Genomic DNA, 21,091 nt, shown 5'->3' with positions numbered 1-21,091 from the left:
TTTGGCAAGAGCCAGCTGAAGCATGACTAGATGTCTGATCCATGGAGGAGGGAGGGAAGGAGAAAGAAAAGCATTCTGTCTTGCAATGGGACTTTTCACATTACTAAGCTACTGTATATATTGCACTACCTGCGGCTGAGCACCTCTGAGAAAACCTGCAGCCTGAACTCCTTGACTTCCAACATCCCAAAATGGAGCTTTTGGAAGTGACACACAAAGTCACTCATGGATTTCAAGCCTGTTGGATGCAGGCCTTTCCATTTATTGGTGCAGAAGCACGTGCAATAAGCTGTAACCAAATATGTGCTTGCATCTGGAAGCACTTTAAAAAACGTGATTAAAATATAAAAAACATATGAAACACATGATTTTGCAGGAAGTTCTAACATCACAACATGCTGCTAAGAGGAAAGCACACTACTGGTCTGGCCCCTGGTTACTGACAGGACACAGAATTGGAGAGCCCTGAAAGGGAGAAGAACTCCTTGCTTGAAAGCAACAATTGGCTGTCATTCTGTCATGTAGACAGAATCTGTCCTTCAGAGAATAGCCAGGGTTTATCCACCAAAAAGGATGTTCAGAAATACCCAAAAAAGGAGTAACAAAGACCTTCATACGCCACAGAAGATTTTCTGCTCTGCTTTGCCAGGTGCAAGAACAGAAGATGCTCCAAGGAAGTCCCTCAAGCTCTAAAAGCCCTGAAGAGGGGAAAAGACTGCTGTGCTGAGCACTGAGCATGGCAGATATTGGAGAATGGTCACTGTGGCTAAATGTGTTATCCAGCATTTCAAAGTACAGAGTACATCCTAATTGCTACCAACATTTTAAATTCAGCTGCAAATTCCATACAAAAGCTGTTGCTGAACTGACTTCTGCTTGCAGTGACCTGAATCATTAATATTTCCTGTTGCTACGGGTAACATCTAGATATTAATTTTTCAAGAAACAGAGAAGTAGTACTCTTCCAAAACAGTCCATAAAAGACAACTGTTCCTCAAATGTGAAATGATTTTATTTTTCTCTGATAAGTAAACTAGTGATTGCTGATGATCATCACCTGGCATTGATGCTTATTCAGCTTGTAAAACAAAAAGCAAGGTAATAGAAAATGAGTTGGTGTTTTTCCTTATCATGAATGACATTAGGAGAAGGAAAATTATCTTACACAAGCTACATCACTTCAGAAAATCAAACCTATGTAATCAATAGCATCCTAAAAGGCAGTAGAGATTAATTTCCATTGAAGAACCTTGTTTGGCTGAGAAATAAAATGCTCTTTTAAAAATTATTTAAGTAACAATAATAGGCAAGCATTAATATTTTCAGTATTAACAGTCTCGTCTTTAGAAAAGACTAATCCCTAGTTTACAAAAGCCATTTGCAGTTTGCCCAAGGTAAAATGGAATACGTAGACATTTTAAATGTAAACAAATAGAAAATACTGAACTGCGCTAAAATCAGGTTTTTATCCTCGTCTAAACACATCTATGCTGACTTCAACAGAGCCAAGTAAAAAACCAAGTTCTGGCTAAATTCATACTTGGAAAAAGTAGGTTTCCTCCAATTTAAAGTTTATTACCATATTCCATATCTCAGCATCCCTATTTTACTGTTTATACAGAATTTAACTGCAGTTGGCCCTCTCATATGAAAGATTAGTAGGAATCTCATGTGTTCAGTGCAGTTTGTGAAGACTGAAATAGCATGTGATTTCTCCATACATGATAAAATGCTCAATAAATAGAAAAATAAAAGCAAACAAGATGTTCTTGCTTGCCTATAGTAAGCAATTTACATCCTTTTAAGATTTTCTGGCATTTGGTCCTTTATTCTTCTGCAAGAGCAAACCCAAGGTGTCCTGTAAGCAGCAGATTGGATGAAACCTGTTTTCCTACAGATTTCTGCTCTTTGCTCTGTAACTCCACATTCTTTCTTCTCACTGCAAATGGCCATATCTCTCCACATTGCTTATTACACTGTCACCTGGCAGGAGAAACTGTAAGTGATGAGTCTGGGACTGCACACATTTTGTTTGGCCACTGAGCCACTGCCAAGCAGAATGTATGACAGCTATGTTCTGCCTGCCTCTTCCTCTAAATTGGCACCAGTTGTGGTTTTTTTCCTCCATACACTCACAGATTTTCATAAAACATGATATTGAGAATTTCACTTTTCAGATTTAACTGAGAGACACAAAAGGGTTCAAAACACATGAAGGAGGGAAAGAACAAAGGAGAACATACAAACCTTAGCAGAAGTCTCACTTAGAAAAGGAGAGTAACAACAAATATTTAGGAATAGCACTGTTGATAATATGCCAGCTCTGTGAAATCCAGTTTGGGTTGTTTGGGGTTTTTTTGAAAGATTCTAAGATTAGGCTCTTAAATATATCTCAAGAACTGAGATGAAGGACCCTGCATCCAATACAGCAGGCATACAGCATTTTACTTTTAAGTGTGATGTGCACCTTGATCAGCACTTTAAGCTACAGGATTCTCACTTCCTGACTTTAGATATGCCAATGATTACCTACGAATGCATCCAACCAGATGTAAAAAAAACTACTCACAGAGCACAGGTAAATTGACCTGTAAAGTTAAAAACAAACAAAAAGCCCGTCTAGATGGATACTGTCAAGTTAATGTACTTGTAGCTAGAAAGGAACACATTCATTTATAAAACACATAGAAATACTAAAAATATTTTAGCAATAAGAAATTACATGTTTTGAGTAATTTGCCCAAAAGTACAAAGAAGACACCTTGAGATATCAATATCCAGACGTAGATTGAAACTTTTAGGACTAAATACTGTGATAAACTCTGAATAAACCCAGAATGACAGAGATGGATGCAACACCACTGTGTACTATGCTTCTGTAACTAAATCCCCATAAAATGATTATCTTTTCAAACATTTAAACTGAAATTAAGGTATTCAGCCATGCCAATATCTGAAGTTGAAAGTTCTATCCATTAGTTCATAACTGGACTGTCTTAAGAACAAATTCCTCCACCCGAAAATAAGTTGGATGTGCAACTGCATGTAAGTAGCACAATGTAGATAAAAGAGTTGAATTTTCATCCAAAGTTTTGGAGGTTTCAGTTTGGCCAGGCCAAAAAAACTGCTACAATGTTTTCCCTTTCAGAGTCCATGCCAAATCACTGAACACTGTCATGCATTGCTTTTGCTTGTCATCTTTTTTGAGATTTTTTTCTAATAGGTATGCAGAAAGGAACAGATTTGGCCAAATTTTATGTGAAAGAGTGGTGGACAAACACAGGAAATAAAGCATGCCACCAATAAAAATCTGAGAAGATTAAATTCCCAATGATATAAAATAAAAGATGGAATAGATGGAAGGAAGTCAAGATTTTGTGTGTCAAACACACCATTCCCTAATACTTAAATATTAATCATAAATAAGTATTGCTGTAGATGTTTTCTATAGGATTTTCTATTATTCTTTTAAAAAAGCAATTTAAAAGATGCATTTGCTACGACCTACCTGTAAGCAAAAATAAAATGTGTATATACTCCATAATGTAGCAGTATATGGCTTGATTTTTAAAAACAAAACAATAAAACAAAACAAATAGATTTTTGAATACTAATGGATGAAAAAAAGAAAGAAACTTAAAATAGCACTGGATTTGAGTTGAGTTGGGAGGTGGCTACTGCCTGCCAGAAAGTAGACAGGACCAATTAGCTGAGCTATGTCTACCAAGGAGTCACAGAATCATGGAATATGAAGGGACCTGAAAGATCCTCTTGTCCCAAACCTTGCCACGGGCAAGGTCATATCCCACCCGACCAGGCTGCTCAAGGCCTTTTCCAACCTGGCCCTGAACACTTCAAAGGTTGGAACATCCACTAGGGCTGGCAATCTCACAGGGCAACCTGTTGCCATCTCACCACCCTCACAGTAAAGTGTTTTGGTTTTTTTTTTAATCTAATCTAAACATCTCCTCTTTCAATTTGTACTCATTAGTTCACACCACTGTGGTGAATCACCTGGTGGTAATGTCAGCAGAGATGCAGAAGTTATTGCAATTACATGTATGGTGCAGGAGATGAAGAGGGGGAAAAAATCCCTAACACATTTTTAACACCACCTGGTCCTGCTGAAACTACAGTCTAGGAAGGCTTCATGAAAAAGAAGATGGAAAGAGCATCCATTCATTGCCCATGTTCCAAGATGACAATCTTGCTTCCTATGTTTTTACTTCCCAGCATCCAGCTAAGTCAACTTTGGATACATGCTCATGGCAATTTCCTGCAGCATCCTGGTCTCTAAGGACAGGAGACTTGGTGTCATCCATATACAATGCCCAGCTTGTCTTAAGATCCAAGTAGCAAATAAAAAGAATCAGTGCCTACCTTGACATCTATTGCCAAAACACACGTAATAAGCAGCTATAATTTACCACTTCCAATATAGAACAATTTAGATCTCTATGTCAAACCCCTGAAAAATAGTCCACAAACCACCTGTTGATCACATTGTTCCAAAGGCTGTTTTTCAAAGACTTTGAGTTTGTTTTGTTTACTTCATTTTTAGAAGGAAAAATATAATGCGTTCCTACTTTTGCTGCTTAAAATAACTTCAACATACTTCCTTTAACATGAAATAAAAAAGAAAACAAACAAACAAAAGAATCACCTGTGGTTTTGGACAATGGAAAATTTCGGGCGAAAAAATACAGTTAAAGGACAAACAAAGTGATAGAAAACAAATGGCCTGATAGATCTTAAAACATAATTAAGTTACTAGATCCAAATTTCTTGGTTGTCTTCCACACACTGGCAGTAGATAATAAATGAAGAGGAAAAACAAACCACAAAGGAAAGAATTTGAGGAATACTACTTTCTGTATAGCATGAACTATCAATTTTTACAGTTTTTGCCTAGTACTGATGTAATTCTTCTTGATGTCAGTGGAAAGGTAACTGGACCTACAATTGATACTTCTGGAAAAAACCTTCCTTGTGAATTTTCAGCCAGAGTTTGACAGAAGCTTCAGGGGGCTCAGAGAAGGTGCATTCTGGTTTTCACACAATTCAAAGGTATTTCTTTCTAACACAGGTTGATTCTGTCATGCTGCTGTGCCACATTTTGTATGTTTTTTGAATAAATTTCTGTACCAATCACTGTCTTTTCCATTTTCATTGTTTATATGTTATAACTTACTTTCCTCTACTAAGCGCACAGATTTTTATTTCAGTAATTTATTATACACAGACCAAAATAACAGATGCTCAGTGACAACCAGGCCACAATCATGAACAACTTATAAAATACAGACCAAAACCACAGGCAGTATTTTCAGAGGACATTGATCCTCGATCCAGAGGGACTGCAAAATCATGTCGCCTTCGAAAAAGGCACTTTGAAGGTACTTCCACCATAACAACGTACACAGTTTTTGTTTGCAGAGAAGTGAGGAGAAGAAGCAGTGAGAGAGAACTGGGATACCTCCATCTAACTGTGCCACAAAGGATTGTTCTTAGGAGGATGTCTTCAGCTGCTGCTGCTTTTTGGAAATAATTAAAATTCCCAAGAATGGGACATGTAATTCAGCGTAGGGCCTTCTCTTAAATAAAAATAAAAAAAAATAAATGATAAATTAATCTTTTTATCATTTATCATTTTATTTTCCTTTATCATTTAACACAATTCAGTGTGCACTATTCAAAACTGGACCAATTGCAGGTCTTCCATGGTCAATTTATGGTGCTTGGAAGACCTTTTAGGTTAAGAGGAAATGTGGATAGTTGATGATACAAATGGTATACTGTCACTCAAAATGGCCTAAAAGAGGGAGAAGAGTGTGCTGTTTGCAGTACTTGAAGCTGTATTTGTTACCTACCTCTATCATGTTGCTGAATAAACTGAGGTTACATAATTAATACTATCACAGTCTTGAGGTTTTAAAGGTAATGTCATAATTGGAAAGTTCATCTAGTTATTGTCTGAATCACCAGACATTTCTGTTACAGAGAGGCAGGTATTTCATAGCACTGTATGTACTTCTGTGGTTGTGGACTTTGGCGTCGTGTCCAGTAGAATACTGAGGAACCTTAAACCCTTAGGGTGACACAGTCACACTCTGAAAACCATCATGAACACAGTTTTGATCTCCCCTGCTGGCCTCACCCAATGCCTACCAAAATCAGTAGGACCTTTGACAGAGTCCCAAGTAAATTCTTTTTATCACTCATGGCTTTAAAGTGGATGGCTTGGTAAGAGGAGAGGCAGAGGAAAGTCCATTGATATTTCTCACCCATCTCCCCCAGAGTCAAAAATCAGAATTGCCAAAAATCCTTACAAAGGACAAGAATGTTTAAAAAGTTGCAGAGATCTTGTAGGAGTTGAAAAAATTAAAAAAAAAAAACAACTTAATCTGTGCTCAAAAAATATTCACAACCTGACCTGATGGATGTAACCATCCATCCTTTCCTCTACCTGCACAGCTAGACAGAGAGAAGTATGTAAGAGGATAAAATAAGAGGATGTTAGGTGGAAAAGAGAGGGTCCATGTCACATCCCCCTCTCTGAAATGCCGTGATCATAATTTTGGAAGGAACAGCCTACTTGCTTGGGTGAATTTATAACTTCAGTTATAAAACTGGCTGCCAGAAGTGGAAATGCTTCTGAAGAAACCCAGAGAAACACTGCAAAATTCCCAAGGCTCATTTCAAATCATTTTAGACAGGGTGGGTTTTTTCTCTCATTCCATAGTCCTTCTACTTTTAGGTCTCCCCTGGTTTGCTTTTTAAGTTCTGCCTCTCTTATTACTGCTCCTATCCTCACTTATTCTTCTTCTCTCTGATCCCTTGCTTTTACTCACATATTAAAAGTACTTAAGTCATTTCATAGGCCAAATGTTTCTCCTTTTATCTCTTCTTCTTTCCCCTTAATCATCACCTTCTGGGACAGTCTTCTGGTGATGGTTTGAATAAGTTGTTGGAAAGTAAAAGCAAACTGAAAGTTAATTTGGGTATTCCAAAAATCACATTCCAATGTGATCATAAGTTGCAGCTGACAAGATGAAATTTTTTTTTGTTTTTTAATTCTTAAAAATATTCTTTCAAAATGACTAGGAATTAACTTAGTTATTTTTTTTAATTCATCTTAACAACACTGTGATTCACTGACTCCACGAATACTAAAATTCTCTTATACCTGCCAATTTTCCTTCATCTATTGTAAGAGACATCACCTTGTCAGCACAAACTAGTTCCTCTCTTTGAAAGAAAAATCAACTATTACTCTTGAATTTCCATGATTTGTATTGTGACTCTAAAGATATGCATAGGTGCCATGCACACCTGCTCCTGTTATTATACTGATACCAATAAAAAGGAACAGATCTAGTAAATCAAGGGTTTCCTTCTTCCATACAGATCAAAACAAACCTAAAAGGGAACTTCCAAAACCCCTTCCCATGCAATTCACAAAATAAATCTATTTACTCATTGAAAAACATTAACAATGTAAAATACAAACTTTTCAAACATTCAAAACTACTTTTTTTTTCACTAACTGGTGTCAGGGAGAACTAAACAAGACTGTATAATTATTTTAGTCTGAGCTCATGGTTCTTTGGGTTTCTCTAAGAGAAAAATAATAGTATTTGGAAGTATTGGTGTTTTAGCTTCCTGCCAGTCACATTAGGTTGTGCCAGTCCTCAGACAGTCAGTGAGAATACCACATTTAATCATCATTATTGCTGGCCTTCCTTGAATCACAGAACACAACTACTGTGAGCAGATATTCTGCTTTTAATAATAGGCATAAAATCCTCAGTAAATTCTTCTCTTCCTCATTAAACCTTTTCCCCTTCGTCAGGCTGATCATCAGAGCATGAAGAAATGGTTCATAATTCTCCAGCCTGGTGTCACAACTGCACTGGGGCATTATTTTGCCAGTGGAAACCCCAGAGCACAGAAAGGATGGATCCTCTGCTCGTGTGCCTAGGGAGGAGGCAGCCCCGTGGGAGCTCCCACCTTTCCCTGCTCCCCAAGGAACTCGTGACCACCAGGAGGGGGGGAGACCCGAGGCCTCCACAGCTGGCAGGAGACCACCTCCTCAAAGTTTCTTTTGTGTCAAGAGCACTCCAGCAAGTATTCCTCCCTGACAGCATAGCCAAGAAGGAAATAGTACATTTATGCTACGGAACAGAATATATCTCTTTCCCTCAGAGCAAACCTGAAACTCCTAAAAGAACACCCTTAACTGAATTAAGAGCACAAGTCAAAGATTTTCTTGTGGAAAGAAATGCTTAGCCCAAGTCAAAATATACAGAAATTCAATTCTAAATAAGAAAACACAAAGTTTGAAGTCCACTTATGTTGCAACATTGCATTCAAATCTCTATTTCTTAGCATTTCTCTGGCACAACCCCCCCCTTTCTTCTAAAACCATTTTCAAAACTGATGGGTGAACTCAAGATCTCAAACTGGCAAATAAGAAAGGACACAATAGGTGAACGACATGACTGCACCTGAAAGGGACTGTAACATCAGATCAAATTAGATCTGAAACATCATCTTTTTTTTTTTTTCAAGCAAGCATTCTGCTAATTGTTAGGTGAGCATAAAAAAAGACAGATCAAGAAAGAACTAGTAACATACCCTCTCTGCAGAGTTCATCTGACCAACTTCTTACATTGCATATTAGAATTATCCTATCAAACAGGGATTTTCCATTTAGCCTCAAATAACTGCTCCCTAATTTTAAGAGGTTTTTTTGTGAACCTGAATTATATTATGAAAATAATTTTATACAGAATCACACTTCTGCTGACGGAAAACCAGACTCTCCTCTAAATTACAGATATCTTAAAACCTCACATAGAGAATAACTTTGACAAGCCTTGATGATTTATTACTCTAAATTTCATCCTCTCAGCAGTTTCCACAAACATATTTCTAACATTACTGTCAACATGCAATGTTTAATTTTGTTGCTGTGCTAATGAAGGAGCTTTTTCAAACTCCTAACTGAAATAACATTATAGGTCAGATCATATTTATTACCAGTACACTAGATGACTAGTGTATTGAACAAAATCTGCTCAAGAACTTATCCACAAGTGTGGTGTTTCCCTCATTAAGCGAGTAAAATGTTATAAAAGCTTTATCTTCTGTATAATTGTGCAGCTTACCTAAAATTTAGATAGCTCTCAGGTAATTTTGGAAATATGTATCAGAGTATAAATATTTTTTCTCTCAGCAGAAATCAGAATCTAAAAATACTGTTTTAAGGAAAAACTACATGCATCACAACAAAGGAATTCAGAAAAGCTGCAGGAAAGCTTGAATAAATAAAATAAATATGGATAGAATAAAATTGGCCTCCTCCCAAAGCCCAAGTTTGTCAAAAGAACAAAGCACACACAAACAGCATGTAAAACCTGAATTCAAAATACATTTATAAAAAAGGGGTGAGGACACATGTTTTTTCTATTTCAGCTTGAAAAATAAAGGGGCACGGCAATGAGTCTTGCTGGCAGGCAGATAACTCATAGGCCCTGACCCTTCGACTCACCAGGAATTCAAACACAAAGCTCTTTTCATAGTGACCGTGCCATACATTCTCAAGATAAGGCAGCAAAAGAAGGAGCAATGGAAAGGTGCCACAAAGCTCAAACTGCAGCAAACTGCACAGAAATCATGTTCACTTATTCACCTCCATGCAGCTGCACACCAAGTGCCGACTGCACAACGATTTCCTTCCAAATCAGAAGCCATGCAGTGTGCTTTTAGACACAGGACCTGTCTCCTGCAGCAAGAAAAGCACGAGAGAGCAAGCAGCAAGGAAAGGGCTATCCCTGTGCATTTCTGTATCGCTCAGAATTGAAGTGCACATCCGGAGAAATCATCTGGAACACAATGAGCTCTGCAGAAGGATCGCTGTGGTAAAACGGAAGGGTTTTTAGAGACAACAAAAAAAGCTACATTTCAAACAACATTTCAAATCTGGACTCACCATGAATAAGCAACAGTTGCCTGAAGTTAGTGTGTTATTTTCTGCCCTGTTCCATTGCACTTTTTGCCTAGTTGTCCAACACTTGGTAGCTCAGAGCTGCCACACAGAGGCCCCTTCCGTGATCTGGCTTATTTGCCTGTCAGTTTGAGTCTCAGCTTCTGTATGATGCAGCTGTGCACTTTGCTGAAGGTCTAATATCATTTCCATAAGCTTTCTCCCTGCCTGGAGCAAGCAGTTTGTTCTCCCTGCTCAATAAATACTCAGATCACTTTTCTGGTACTCACAGGGATAAAGCTTTAAGTTGTTAAGGAGTTCTTACTAAGTAGTGGGTGGAGAACATAAGCTCAGTACAAGGAAACTCTGCGCATAATCAGAAACTGAGAAACTTCCTCCCTTTCCCCCAACCCCTCCTCTCACCAGGCAAAGCTGCCAGTGCCTCCTTTACAGAAATTTAGGAATGTAAAGGGAGGACTCAAAGGGGCCCAGTCAGACAAGCCTTTCTCAATCAATTAGCTTGCAGCTATTACTTGTGACCCTAGGTCACGCAACATAAGTGTGTGGGGTGTGCCTTTAGGGGTACAGCAAAGCTACTTATTAAAACTTACATAACCAAAAGTGCTAAAAATCAAATAACTCCAAAAGCTGGAAAATACTTTTTGTATACCAGTTTTAAAGGAAGAAGAGTTTTGCATTAAGAAATGTTGCTTTGCTTTTCCAATAACAAATTATTTAATGCAGGAAACGAAATCTTTTTTAAACTAAAAAAAAAAGAGAAAAAAATGTAGATGCAGAAGCAGACTGTAAAGTGGTATTTGTTTTATGATTATGTAAAAACAAAATAATACTGGCCTGAGTGATATTTGATGAAGCACGTGACCATGTTTTTTTTTTAATAAGGCTATTGAGTGCAGCTGCAAAGGCATAGATGTTTATAGGACTATTTAATTAATTAATGAAGTTCATCCCCTGTATTTCAGTCCTTTGCAAGAAGCTAGTTCTCAGCATTCAGATTCTCTTCAATACCCCAACATAACAAATTGAACAATTTACTTTTAGAAAAGTATAGAAAAGAATATTTGAACACTGCATGAAGTTATCCTGCCCTGAACACAGAGGGAGGAGAGGGTGTAACTTGCCACGCTTCCCACACAACAAGGTTACACCCCTTGGTGAGAAGGAAAACTTCAAAAAGACCCTCAGCTTCATATCCTGCCAACCCAATGACATGGAGATGATGCCTTGGAAAAACCCATGAGGGAGTCCTGATTTGAAAAGCAGATCTATGACAACCCCTTTCTGGGCCAGGCAAGATCAATGCACTGCAGGGCCGATGCACTTTAATCTCCAGGTGCATTGCAAAGCATCTTTAAGTAGTGCCACAGATCAAGGCTTATACACAGTAAAATAAAAAAAAACATTTTAGCCCAAACTTCACCATCTACTGAAGGCAGGTAATGGAGAAACAGCTACCCAAAACCTCATAGAAGTCTTAGGGAAACCCACAACCATGTAGGGAAGTAGTGGTCGTGTAGTGAAGTTGATTGAGGGTGTTGCAGACAACCTGCAATTTTCATGTCCCTTCCCTGTTAAAGCCCCAGCCAAACTCTCAGAACAGGCAGCAGGGCTTGTGCTAGTTCAGACATTCATTCAAGAGATCAGATAGCAGGATCAGGGCCACTGAGTAAGTGCCCTGGGGTAAGGATTTTACTTCTGCCTTGCACGTAAGACAGCATTTAATAAATTAGGTCACATTTATATCCTTGGAAAGCCCTGGCAGTAGAAATAATAATCATGAAAACTTTAATTTTGAAAAGAAAAAAATGGGTTCAGGATTAAGACGCTGGACTGGAATTTAGGTTATTTGAGCTCTGTTCCCATTCGTGTTTCAAATGGCCCAAATTATTTGGGACATTGCTTCAATTTCTGTATTTATGTCAAATTGCCCTTGTCTTGCTGTTGTAAAGCCTTCACCTCCCCAAAGTCTATCAACAAAAAATTGGACCATGATAATAATCTTCATTACGCAAATCCTTTCAATACTGGTTCCCAACACATGCTCTATACAGTGGAATTAAATCAGGGTTGAATATAAAATATTTACTGACCCTGGATTTCTCAGTAACTGAAAAGAAGAAACTACACCAAATCCTCTGAAATCTGTGCAATCTCCAGGAGATAAAAACAAGTCCATATACATGAATAACAATATAGGCTTTGTTCTTTCCCCTTTAGCCCTCTAAGTGTAAAGTTCCTGGAAAACTTACAGGGTTGGGTGCTTAAAACTCAAAAGGTTGGACTCCCTAATAGTAGAAAAAAATGGGAGGGCTATGACTGTGAAGACACAGGTTGTCTAGAGTGCTGCTCTCAGCAAGTGTTAAGAAAAGAAGAACTCACTCCATCTTTGTCCAGTCTCTGTGAACTTCCAGGCTGAAGCAGAGGAATTACCATTGATTCCAGGTTTCCCTTTAAGCCACAATTTCCAAAGCAAGATGCATTCCAAGCAGCCCACTTCATATACGCTCACACCTTTCCTTTGGAAAAATCAAGAAGGAAAATTTACAACTCAAATAACAAAGAAATGTAAAGGATGTTTTTGATCTAATTTAAAACAATGCTTCCACACCAGCAATAAGAATAGAATAATGGCTCCTCCTGGCACTGTTGAGTCCCCTGGCTAAGGACTCTTCCTTTTCCTGATTGCTGGCTGCAAAATTACCACTCCATTGGCTCCACTCCATTGCTGCCACATTTCAGCCACGCAAAGGCAATGTGAGCCATTTCAAAATTATCTCTAACAAAGAAAGATACAAAGTTTGAACGAGATGCTCATACTAAATATGGAAACCAGGAATATACAAAACTCCTTTAGCATTCTCAGGGTGGGGTGCTATGAGCAAGATTCCTTTTAATTAATGGAAGTAACCACCACATTTAGTGTTTCCACATTTACATTCTAATAAGGATCAGCCCAGAACAGACTATTTCAGAAAAGGAGAATAGAAGTTTTCATATATTTTTCCACATTCTGCTCTTTTTTCTCAAAAGCAATTGAACTTGGAGGGATCTACCTTAACTAGTCACCTTTTTATTCCCATTATTTATCACATGTTCTTGTAGACTAAGCAAATGCTCAACTCCTTGCATCAAGGTATTTTCACACTAACTCACTCACCAAGGAGATTAAATGTGCAAGAGTTTTACAAGTTTTTCTTTGCATGTGGAGATCTTCAGACCTGGCTTACAGCCAAGTTCAATGTGATCAATATATGATCATGCTACATTAAGGGATCCTTTGAGAGTAAAAGGGATATCTTGTTATTTGGGAGCTTATTTCCTGCACTGGTCAATAGGAAAAGCAACATTAATTCACAGAAGTAGCTCTACTCCTCTGTTATGTTCTTAAATGTGATTAAATTCATTTTAGTTAGGAAGATACACAAACTATGCACAAAACACTTGTGGCAGAATCACATGTGTAAAGTTTATAGTGTTGATAGTGGTATTCAGCAGACATTCATATCTTAAATCAAGCCCTAAACACTCTAGATTAAAAGCAACTGCTCCTTTAAGAAATAAAATAAAACTCATTCCATTAAAAAAAAAAAAAGCTTGCAAATACACTACAGTACTTTGAAACAGATCCTTCACTCTTTAAGCTTTCTTCCCCTGCGTTCCCCCACCCCCTTTTCCTTTCAGGAAACAAAACTCAAGAAGAGAAAGAGAGAGAGAGTCAAAAGGTTACAGCCAGCTTGTAAGTGCAAAGAACGTGAGAGGCCCATTCTTCCCCTTAACACCTGACATCCCAGGGTACATTTTCCCCTGCACCGAGGCTGCTGAATTAGCCATGCAGGTCCTGGTGATAATGCAAGCTCTGCATCTCATCTGCTATGCACTGCTACTTAAAGGTCTTCTCCTACTCCCAACTCCTGGAAATTAGTCTCATTTCTGCTACACAATTGCAAGATTAATTAATGACAATTTGCATTTTGCCATGATCAGACTCAGTTAAATACCTTTTCTGAGCCCCAGATAACCAATAAGAAATCAATCCTGGAATTCGGAAGTTTGAAAAAGTTGCAGTAAAATCCGTAAAATTATGCATTTATTCTAAATTACTAATAAAACCCAAGAGAGAACCTGACATAAAGCTAATAAATGTTAAAGCTTTGATTAAAAAAAGAATCTTGATCAACAACCTTTGTGACAGCAATATACCATTCATGCTGCCATTCCTTGGCTCAGAATACCCAGGTTTCCATGATTTCCCACAGCTTATTGTAGCAGGTGAAACCCATCTAAGGCATGTTGGTTACAGGTACAGAATAATGAACATGCCAGAGAGAAATACTAAATTACCAAAGTCCTTGCTGCACTTTTTCTAGGGTGGAGGTTCCTAGTAACCCTCAGAGGCAGCTGATGTCGGCTTGCTTGGCTGATGCTGTAGGAGCAAGGAAACAATTACCTCTAATTAGGTGCATAATCATGCACAAAATGGAAAAGGACTGAGAAAAAAGTTAATTCTAAACACCAGAAGTCTTCAGGCTGAAGGAATAAAGAGAAACAAGATTGATTCATGTACAAAAGGTACAGTTCACAAAAAACAACATCTAGCTCCAATAAAAAATAGGAGGAGAAAGAAGGACAAAATAATTACTTGGAAATTCCTGCTATTAATAAATGCTATATTCTAAATTAAAGATAACAATTTCAAAAAGGATCTGAACCCCAAGGTGAAAAATGCTGGAAGTGAGAACATGGCAGAAAATGTGAATTCTTGCTGTAGAGGGGTAGCTCTGGGATGTTTCTCACCAGCTGCAACCAAAAACATCAGTACCTGCTTCCTCTCACCCCTGACCTACCCCATTCTAAGCACCAGCCAAATGCTTTCTGCTGTGGATGCAAGGCACTTTTTTGAAGGTACAGGTTTTCTTTAGAGTGCAAAGAATATTATAAGTTTCGTTTCTTGGATTTTGCAAAACATCTTGGTCCAGTCACTACTAAGAGCAAATGTCAGAAATATTGCAGGAGGAATCTGAGGGGGGGGGGGGGAATCAAAGAGACAAATTAAAATTCTGGTAGTTGATAGCCAGGCTTTCAAAAATGTACTGAGGCAACTCAAACATTTAGGACTCAAATGTGTGAAAAATCCAGTGAGAATATCCCAAAGAAGGTTTAAAGGAAGACAACACAGGTGCACAGCTTCTTTAAGAAGATTTTACAACCAGCAGAGTAAAAGCTGCCTGAAGAAACTGGTTTTTACAACTTGTTTAGATGCACTGTGGTAAAAAACTTCCTTCAGCTGATTTGATTTCCTAGAAATGAAAATGAGTGTGATTTTTTTATTTGGTACTTTATTGAAGGACTAAGATAACTTATTTTTTAAGTCACTTGGATCTTGGAAGTACGAGTGAATACAAAGACAGAGATTAAAGATAGTGCAGTCATTCCAGAGACAAGCATTAAATGAGACTTTAATGGGGTCTGTCCATCACCTCACCAGTAACCTGCCAGGTAACACCACAAAACCCCTCACTAGACCTGTCTTCCAGCCAGGATTGTTTGATTCAGCTTTGTTGTTCAGGTGAGAAGTGCTATTTATTTGGACCATAGAACCAGACTAGGCACAGACACTGCTGTGTCTGTGTCTTATTTTAGCTGCATTTATATTTGTAAAAAAATAGACCCAGAAAACAAAGTAGTGCCAAAAAAGACCTTGAAGGCAAAGATACATAGACAAATTCCAAGCATCCCCATCAATATATCAACAATTTTTGTGTACAAAAACTGACTGGCTGGTGGCAGCTGAATGGAGGTGGGGGGATAAGGTTGAGCAAATTTAGGGTGTAAGTCTAGCCCAGCACATCCAGCCACAGACCCTATTGTCTACAAAAGAAGCAGGTAGTTAGCTCTACCTGACATGAATGAAGACATCCTAAAGCACCTGTCTGGTGGAGATCCTGCATCCTCACACATATCTCATTACATCAATCTTTTAATGTCTGCAAACCCCATCCCACGTTGCCAATGTGGACAAGCAATGAATCTGTTCTTGAAAAAATCTGAATGTCCTAAAAATGCTACAGAAGTTTTAAAATTTAATCTCACAACATACATGAAAATACACAGATGGGTAAAATCCTTTCCTGCCATTGCTCACACCAGCATTTAAAATGTGTTTTCAAAAGAAAAGTCTGGAATTTTTATCTGTATATTCAGGCACACCTCCCTGACAGAGAACTACAATGGGAAAAAGCCTGGTAATACTTGCTCCGATTTATTTTCTCTGAAGTTGATGCTACTTCTTTGTCTGTGAACTTTTTTACTTTTTTTAAAGTGTCATGAAAAACATGACCTTGCTGAAGCTTCTGAGTTAAAAATGAATTCTCAGTAGAAAAATATCCCTAAAGTAGATTCTCTCTCTTACCAGGGAATGCTCCAGCAGTCAACTTCAATTTGCCTTAAAGACAAAAAGGCATCTCTCTAGGGATAAAAATCAATCCCCAAACTGTCAGCAGCAACACACAAAGTTTAAAAATGTGCTTAATTCAGCACAAACAAATGCTTGTAAATTGTCAAGCCAATATGTGAGAAGTGTCTCTTCCATTAAATAAAATCATGAGCTAAACGAAAAAACTAAAAAGGGGACAAAGACACCACAAGCAGATATATTTTACCCACCTGATATCTATCAAGCACACTAGTACAGAATAATAAGAAACCTTACTAATAGAGTGCTGATTGAGTTTAAATAATTTTAGTTGCTACTGACTTTTTTTAAAGGTTTTCATTACTGTGGTGCTCCTGTGCATGCAAAAGCACACCTTCTCCACACAGCTTGGCAATGGGAGCAGTCTGGGACAATAGAAACTCAGATTTGCAATCCAAAGGTGATCCGCGCTCAGTAACGGGCAAATCAGTTTTCCAGCTTGGAGACATCATCCCAAATTGCAAGAACTGAGAAATAACTGAAGCCATTGCTGGGCTTCAGATGTGCAGCAGGGCTGTCCTTGTCCTCCTGTGCCTTTGTCCTCCTCCCCTCAAGGCTAGAGCAAGGTTAACATGCCCCAGCTGGGAGCGCTTGCCTTTCTCTTCCCGTGTACCTTGCGGCACCTATGGAAACTGCTCCCACTGTCCCACCTCCTGAGGTGACCCTGCCCCTTCCTGGCAGCACTTTGGCATCCTGGAAACTGCCTCCACAGCCCCCTTATCAAAGAGATAAGGTGCAGGGGCTGCTTGGAAGCTGTGTGGGCAGGCAAGGACCTTCCTCATCTGTCCATTCTGCCTGCAGGTGCTCTGGAGATAGGGATGGGACTGTTGGTGGGTATAGTTCAAGTCTTTATTGCATTCCTGAATGCCACTGATCACAGCAGGGCAGAGACAGAATACCCTAAGAAAAGAAACAATACAGCCATGACAGCTATTACTGTAATTTCTCCCCAGGATAATGAGAACTTGGACTTTACCCTTTATAATTATGTTTCATACCCTAGTAGATGAGCCCATGATGATCAACACTTGTAAGAAACACACTCATAATTTGTGCAGAACTCTACCCCGGTCTCCTTCATATTCAATGAAACAACTTAATCTTTCTGCACCCCAGTTTCTGATCTGAAAATCTCCATCTAGAGAATATAATATAGACCTTGTTATCAAACAGGTTTTATGCAATAACCAGTAAAAGCCTTTCAGTTTTGTTGTCATGTATAGCTGTATACGTCAAAAAGTCCTGAAACAAGAAAAAGCTATTCAGTATAAACAAGGTGTTTAACAAAAAAATAGGCTGTGTTTTCCTTAAAAATCCAAACTTGCAATGACCAAAACTAAAAAAACCCACCTTCCTCAGTAAGGATCTAACACAGACTCAAAGATCAAGTTTCAGTGATTTCTGCAAAATAACACCAAAACCTCCATTAATGTAAAAATGGAAAGGTATGTTCCACAGTATTGAAAAATCCAACATAAATCAGTTAAAATACACAACCATAAATACATATGAAAATATAAAGTGAATGAACAGTGCAAAAACCAGGAAGATTTCATAAAGCAAAAAAGCAAGTAGGGAAACCATCACAGCAAAATCAGCAATAACCAAAGCACAAAACAGTGCAATTTAATGTGTAAAATGTAAAAAAATATCTTTTGTGTAAAATGTAGAAAAAATAGACCAAGTTACATGCTGGATATGCACCTCAAGTCAGACACAACCATGTGTCATTACTATGCTTTCATGTTAATTTCTGTGAGCACAAAAATATTGTGAGCAGTGAACTTTTAGGTTGAACAAGGAAAAAAAAACAGAGCCAACGAGGAAAAAAACATAAGAAAAAACATTGGCATCTCCTTCTGCCTTTACTTTCAGAGGTAACAACAGACAGATATCCATACACCGACAGAAAGTGTCACACAATTTCACATATAAGGCAATAATGCCCGAAAACAAATGGCTACTGCTACTCTCTGAAGTGCTTCACTATAAAGCTTTCTATGGAGACTCCTAAAGATTTAAAAGGGAGGAAAAAAATCACGTTTCCTGATTTATCTTGAAAATCAAAAAGTCTAGGTTATTTGCAGCTGATACTTCAGAATTATCAGAAATCTTTTCATCACTGCTTTGGCAAATAAATTTTCTGATACATGTGATCAAAGGCAAAGATTAGCACAGGAATCCCAACATCATTCATTTTGGCAATGTGCATACGTTAGTAGATTCTTTTGGTCCTCCCTAGGATTAACATGTATTTTGAGAGATGGTATGGAGTCCATACAAAAATCTGAAAGTTTAAAGCTATATTGCTTAGTTTAGTCACCCAGGAAAGTGAACTAGAACAATTAAACTATCTAGCATTCAAAAATAAGACTGCAAACTGTTCCTGAAGAGAGTAAAAACTCAATCACTGGTATTGGAGATCCTTCTCACTGGCTGGTTCTCTCTTCCATACAGTACATCATCACCTGAGTTCTCCCTGTAACTGTTTTTACTATTAAAAGTATTTTTCAAAAATGCATATATAATTAGTTAATATGCTACTTATAACTCTAGATATTATCCATTGAATGAAAAAACTTAATTTTTATTTAGTGCTCATAGCACTAAACTATTTAAGTTTTTAATGAGAAGTTACTTCTCTGTCCCTTTCATGGAAGACAACAGTCGTTGCTCAGGTCCACAGTATAAAAGTCATTATTTCCATTGAGTCCAAAGACAGCAAGAGTGCAACTTTAAGCTAAAAGGGCAAATTAATAGTTTCAACTCAGCATGAAATAAATGAGGGTCTCAGGCACAAACCTTAGACCTTGTCTTTGCCCTTGAAAGGCAGGGAGTTGAGTCAAGCTGGGCAGTCCATACTGCCTGCAGTGCTTGTTGCTGTGTGCATACACCTTCAAGCCCTCTGCCCCACTTTCAGTCTTTTCTTTGGGCCTTAACTAGAAGCTGTCAGATTTTGTAAGCATGGAGATTGTCACCTCTTGCAAAATCACAAAGTGGACAGGATTACTGGGGTTGAGCCAACAGTTCTCAAGAATCGTCAGTGTTTCACAGTTTTGGTTTAATTCCTTGGAAGGAAAGTTCCTGATTCTGAAAGCCAGGCTGAATCCAGCCACATGCCTTGAGGAACTGAAGGGATGGGGGAGTCCAGGGGTAACTCATGAGCAGGGCACAATCAGAACTTGCAGGAGTGTCGCTGGAGAAGGAGTTGAGGGGAGGGTAGAGCTGGGACCTGCAGCAGTTCTGCTGGCAGTCTCAGAGGAGTGTGCTGGGGTTCTGTTTCAGCAGCCAGTGATCTGAGCTACCCCACAATAACTGCATCCCCTCAGTGGCATCAAGAGCTGAAATAGCAACACCATCTCACTTGCTGGCAAACCATTTACAACTCCAGTGTTGCAGTCTAGGCACTGCTAGGTTTACATTAACAAGGTACTGGCAGCAAAAGCAAAAAGGAAAACTTAAACTTGTCCTTTCAAAGTTTCAGTCCTATGTCCCAGTCTTTCACATCCTGCAGTCTGCTCATTACTGTGCTGGACCCTACTGCAGCAGGGAGGGCAAGGGGGATTGTGACCCGAAACCTTACACCAAAAGTCTGTGAGCACAACAGGCTGAAGATTCCCTGAGGGAAATCCTTGCCTGGGCTTCCTAAGAGGTAACCAGAGAGCTGCTGTGCCTTTTCCCGTCCACTGCATGAGAGCCAGACAGTGTCTGAACAATTACTATTTGATTTGGGTTAAGAGTCAGACACCACCCGGGGCAACATCCAGACTGCAGCCAGGGATACGGTTTCCGGAAACAGAAACAACAGGTGGGGAATTTGCAAATGGCAACCCTTTGCACACTTAGAGCACCTCTGTGCTTCAGTGCAGAGCATTAAAACACAAGACTACAACATATTTCAGAGTGACTTTTTGCATTGTGTTGTAGCATTCTTGAGAGTAGAGTCTATCCCCAAACTCCCTGACCTTTTGGAACAGCTGATGATCCCAAACTCAGGGAGGCAAATTCTGCCTAACTTTCTTTGCTGATCCAATTTACATCAGATGGATGTACACTCACATCATGCAGTGTGTGAGCATGGAGGTAGTGAAAGGGGGCTGCTGTATGACAGGTTTCAGAACTCCCTTATTTCAGTTGTAATCCTGATTATTTAGTTATCTGACAGAGTGGGAGAAAAATTGCAGCAGGTCATTGGTGATTCCAATCATGCAAAACTATAAAGGAAAAATAGCATGCTCTGATTTCTGGAAGTATACATGCTTTATGCAAGCCTTCCTGCCATTTTTATGGGTACAGACAATTATTGGATGGAAGAATTTCTCTCTGAAGACACTAAATGTTTTGTGAAACAAACTAACCTCTATCACCCAAAGTTATTTTTTCTTCTTACCAGACATCCAGTCAAAAATTTGTCATTGTTGCTCCTCATTTATTTGTATGTTCAAGAAAAAATTTGCTCAACTTCCAATTCAGACAACATATTTTATCACCTCTGACTATCTGGCTTAAAATACTAACTAGGTACATAATTCATTTCTTAATTTAGTGCTTCTTCACTCAACCTATTCATGTTGGAGTGATGGCTTCATGACATTATTTCCACCTTGACT

General features: G+C 38.6%; 1 long non-coding RNA gene across 1 annotated transcript in view; it reads right to left on the bottom strand.

Moving 5' to 3' along the window:
- The window catches only part of LOC108962419 (uncharacterized), a 228,388-nt gene extending 218,044 nt beyond the window's left edge, over window positions 1–10,344 (bottom strand). The window contains exon 1 of the long non-coding RNA XR_007778231.1: window positions 9,995–10,344. This is a non-coding gene — a long non-coding RNA (uncharacterized LOC108962419). The remainder of the gene's footprint in view (window positions 1–9,994) is intronic.
- Window positions 10,345–21,091: the final 10,747 nt, after the last annotated feature.

The sequence above is a fragment of the Serinus canaria genome, chromosome 1 (genome assembly GCF_022539315.1).
Source record: "Serinus canaria isolate serCan28SL12 chromosome 1, serCan2020, whole genome shotgun sequence".
In the NCBI taxonomy this organism is placed as follows: domain Eukaryota; kingdom Metazoa; phylum Chordata; class Aves; order Passeriformes; family Fringillidae; genus Serinus; species Serinus canaria.
This window is presented reverse-complemented; position numbering and strand designations above follow the sequence as displayed.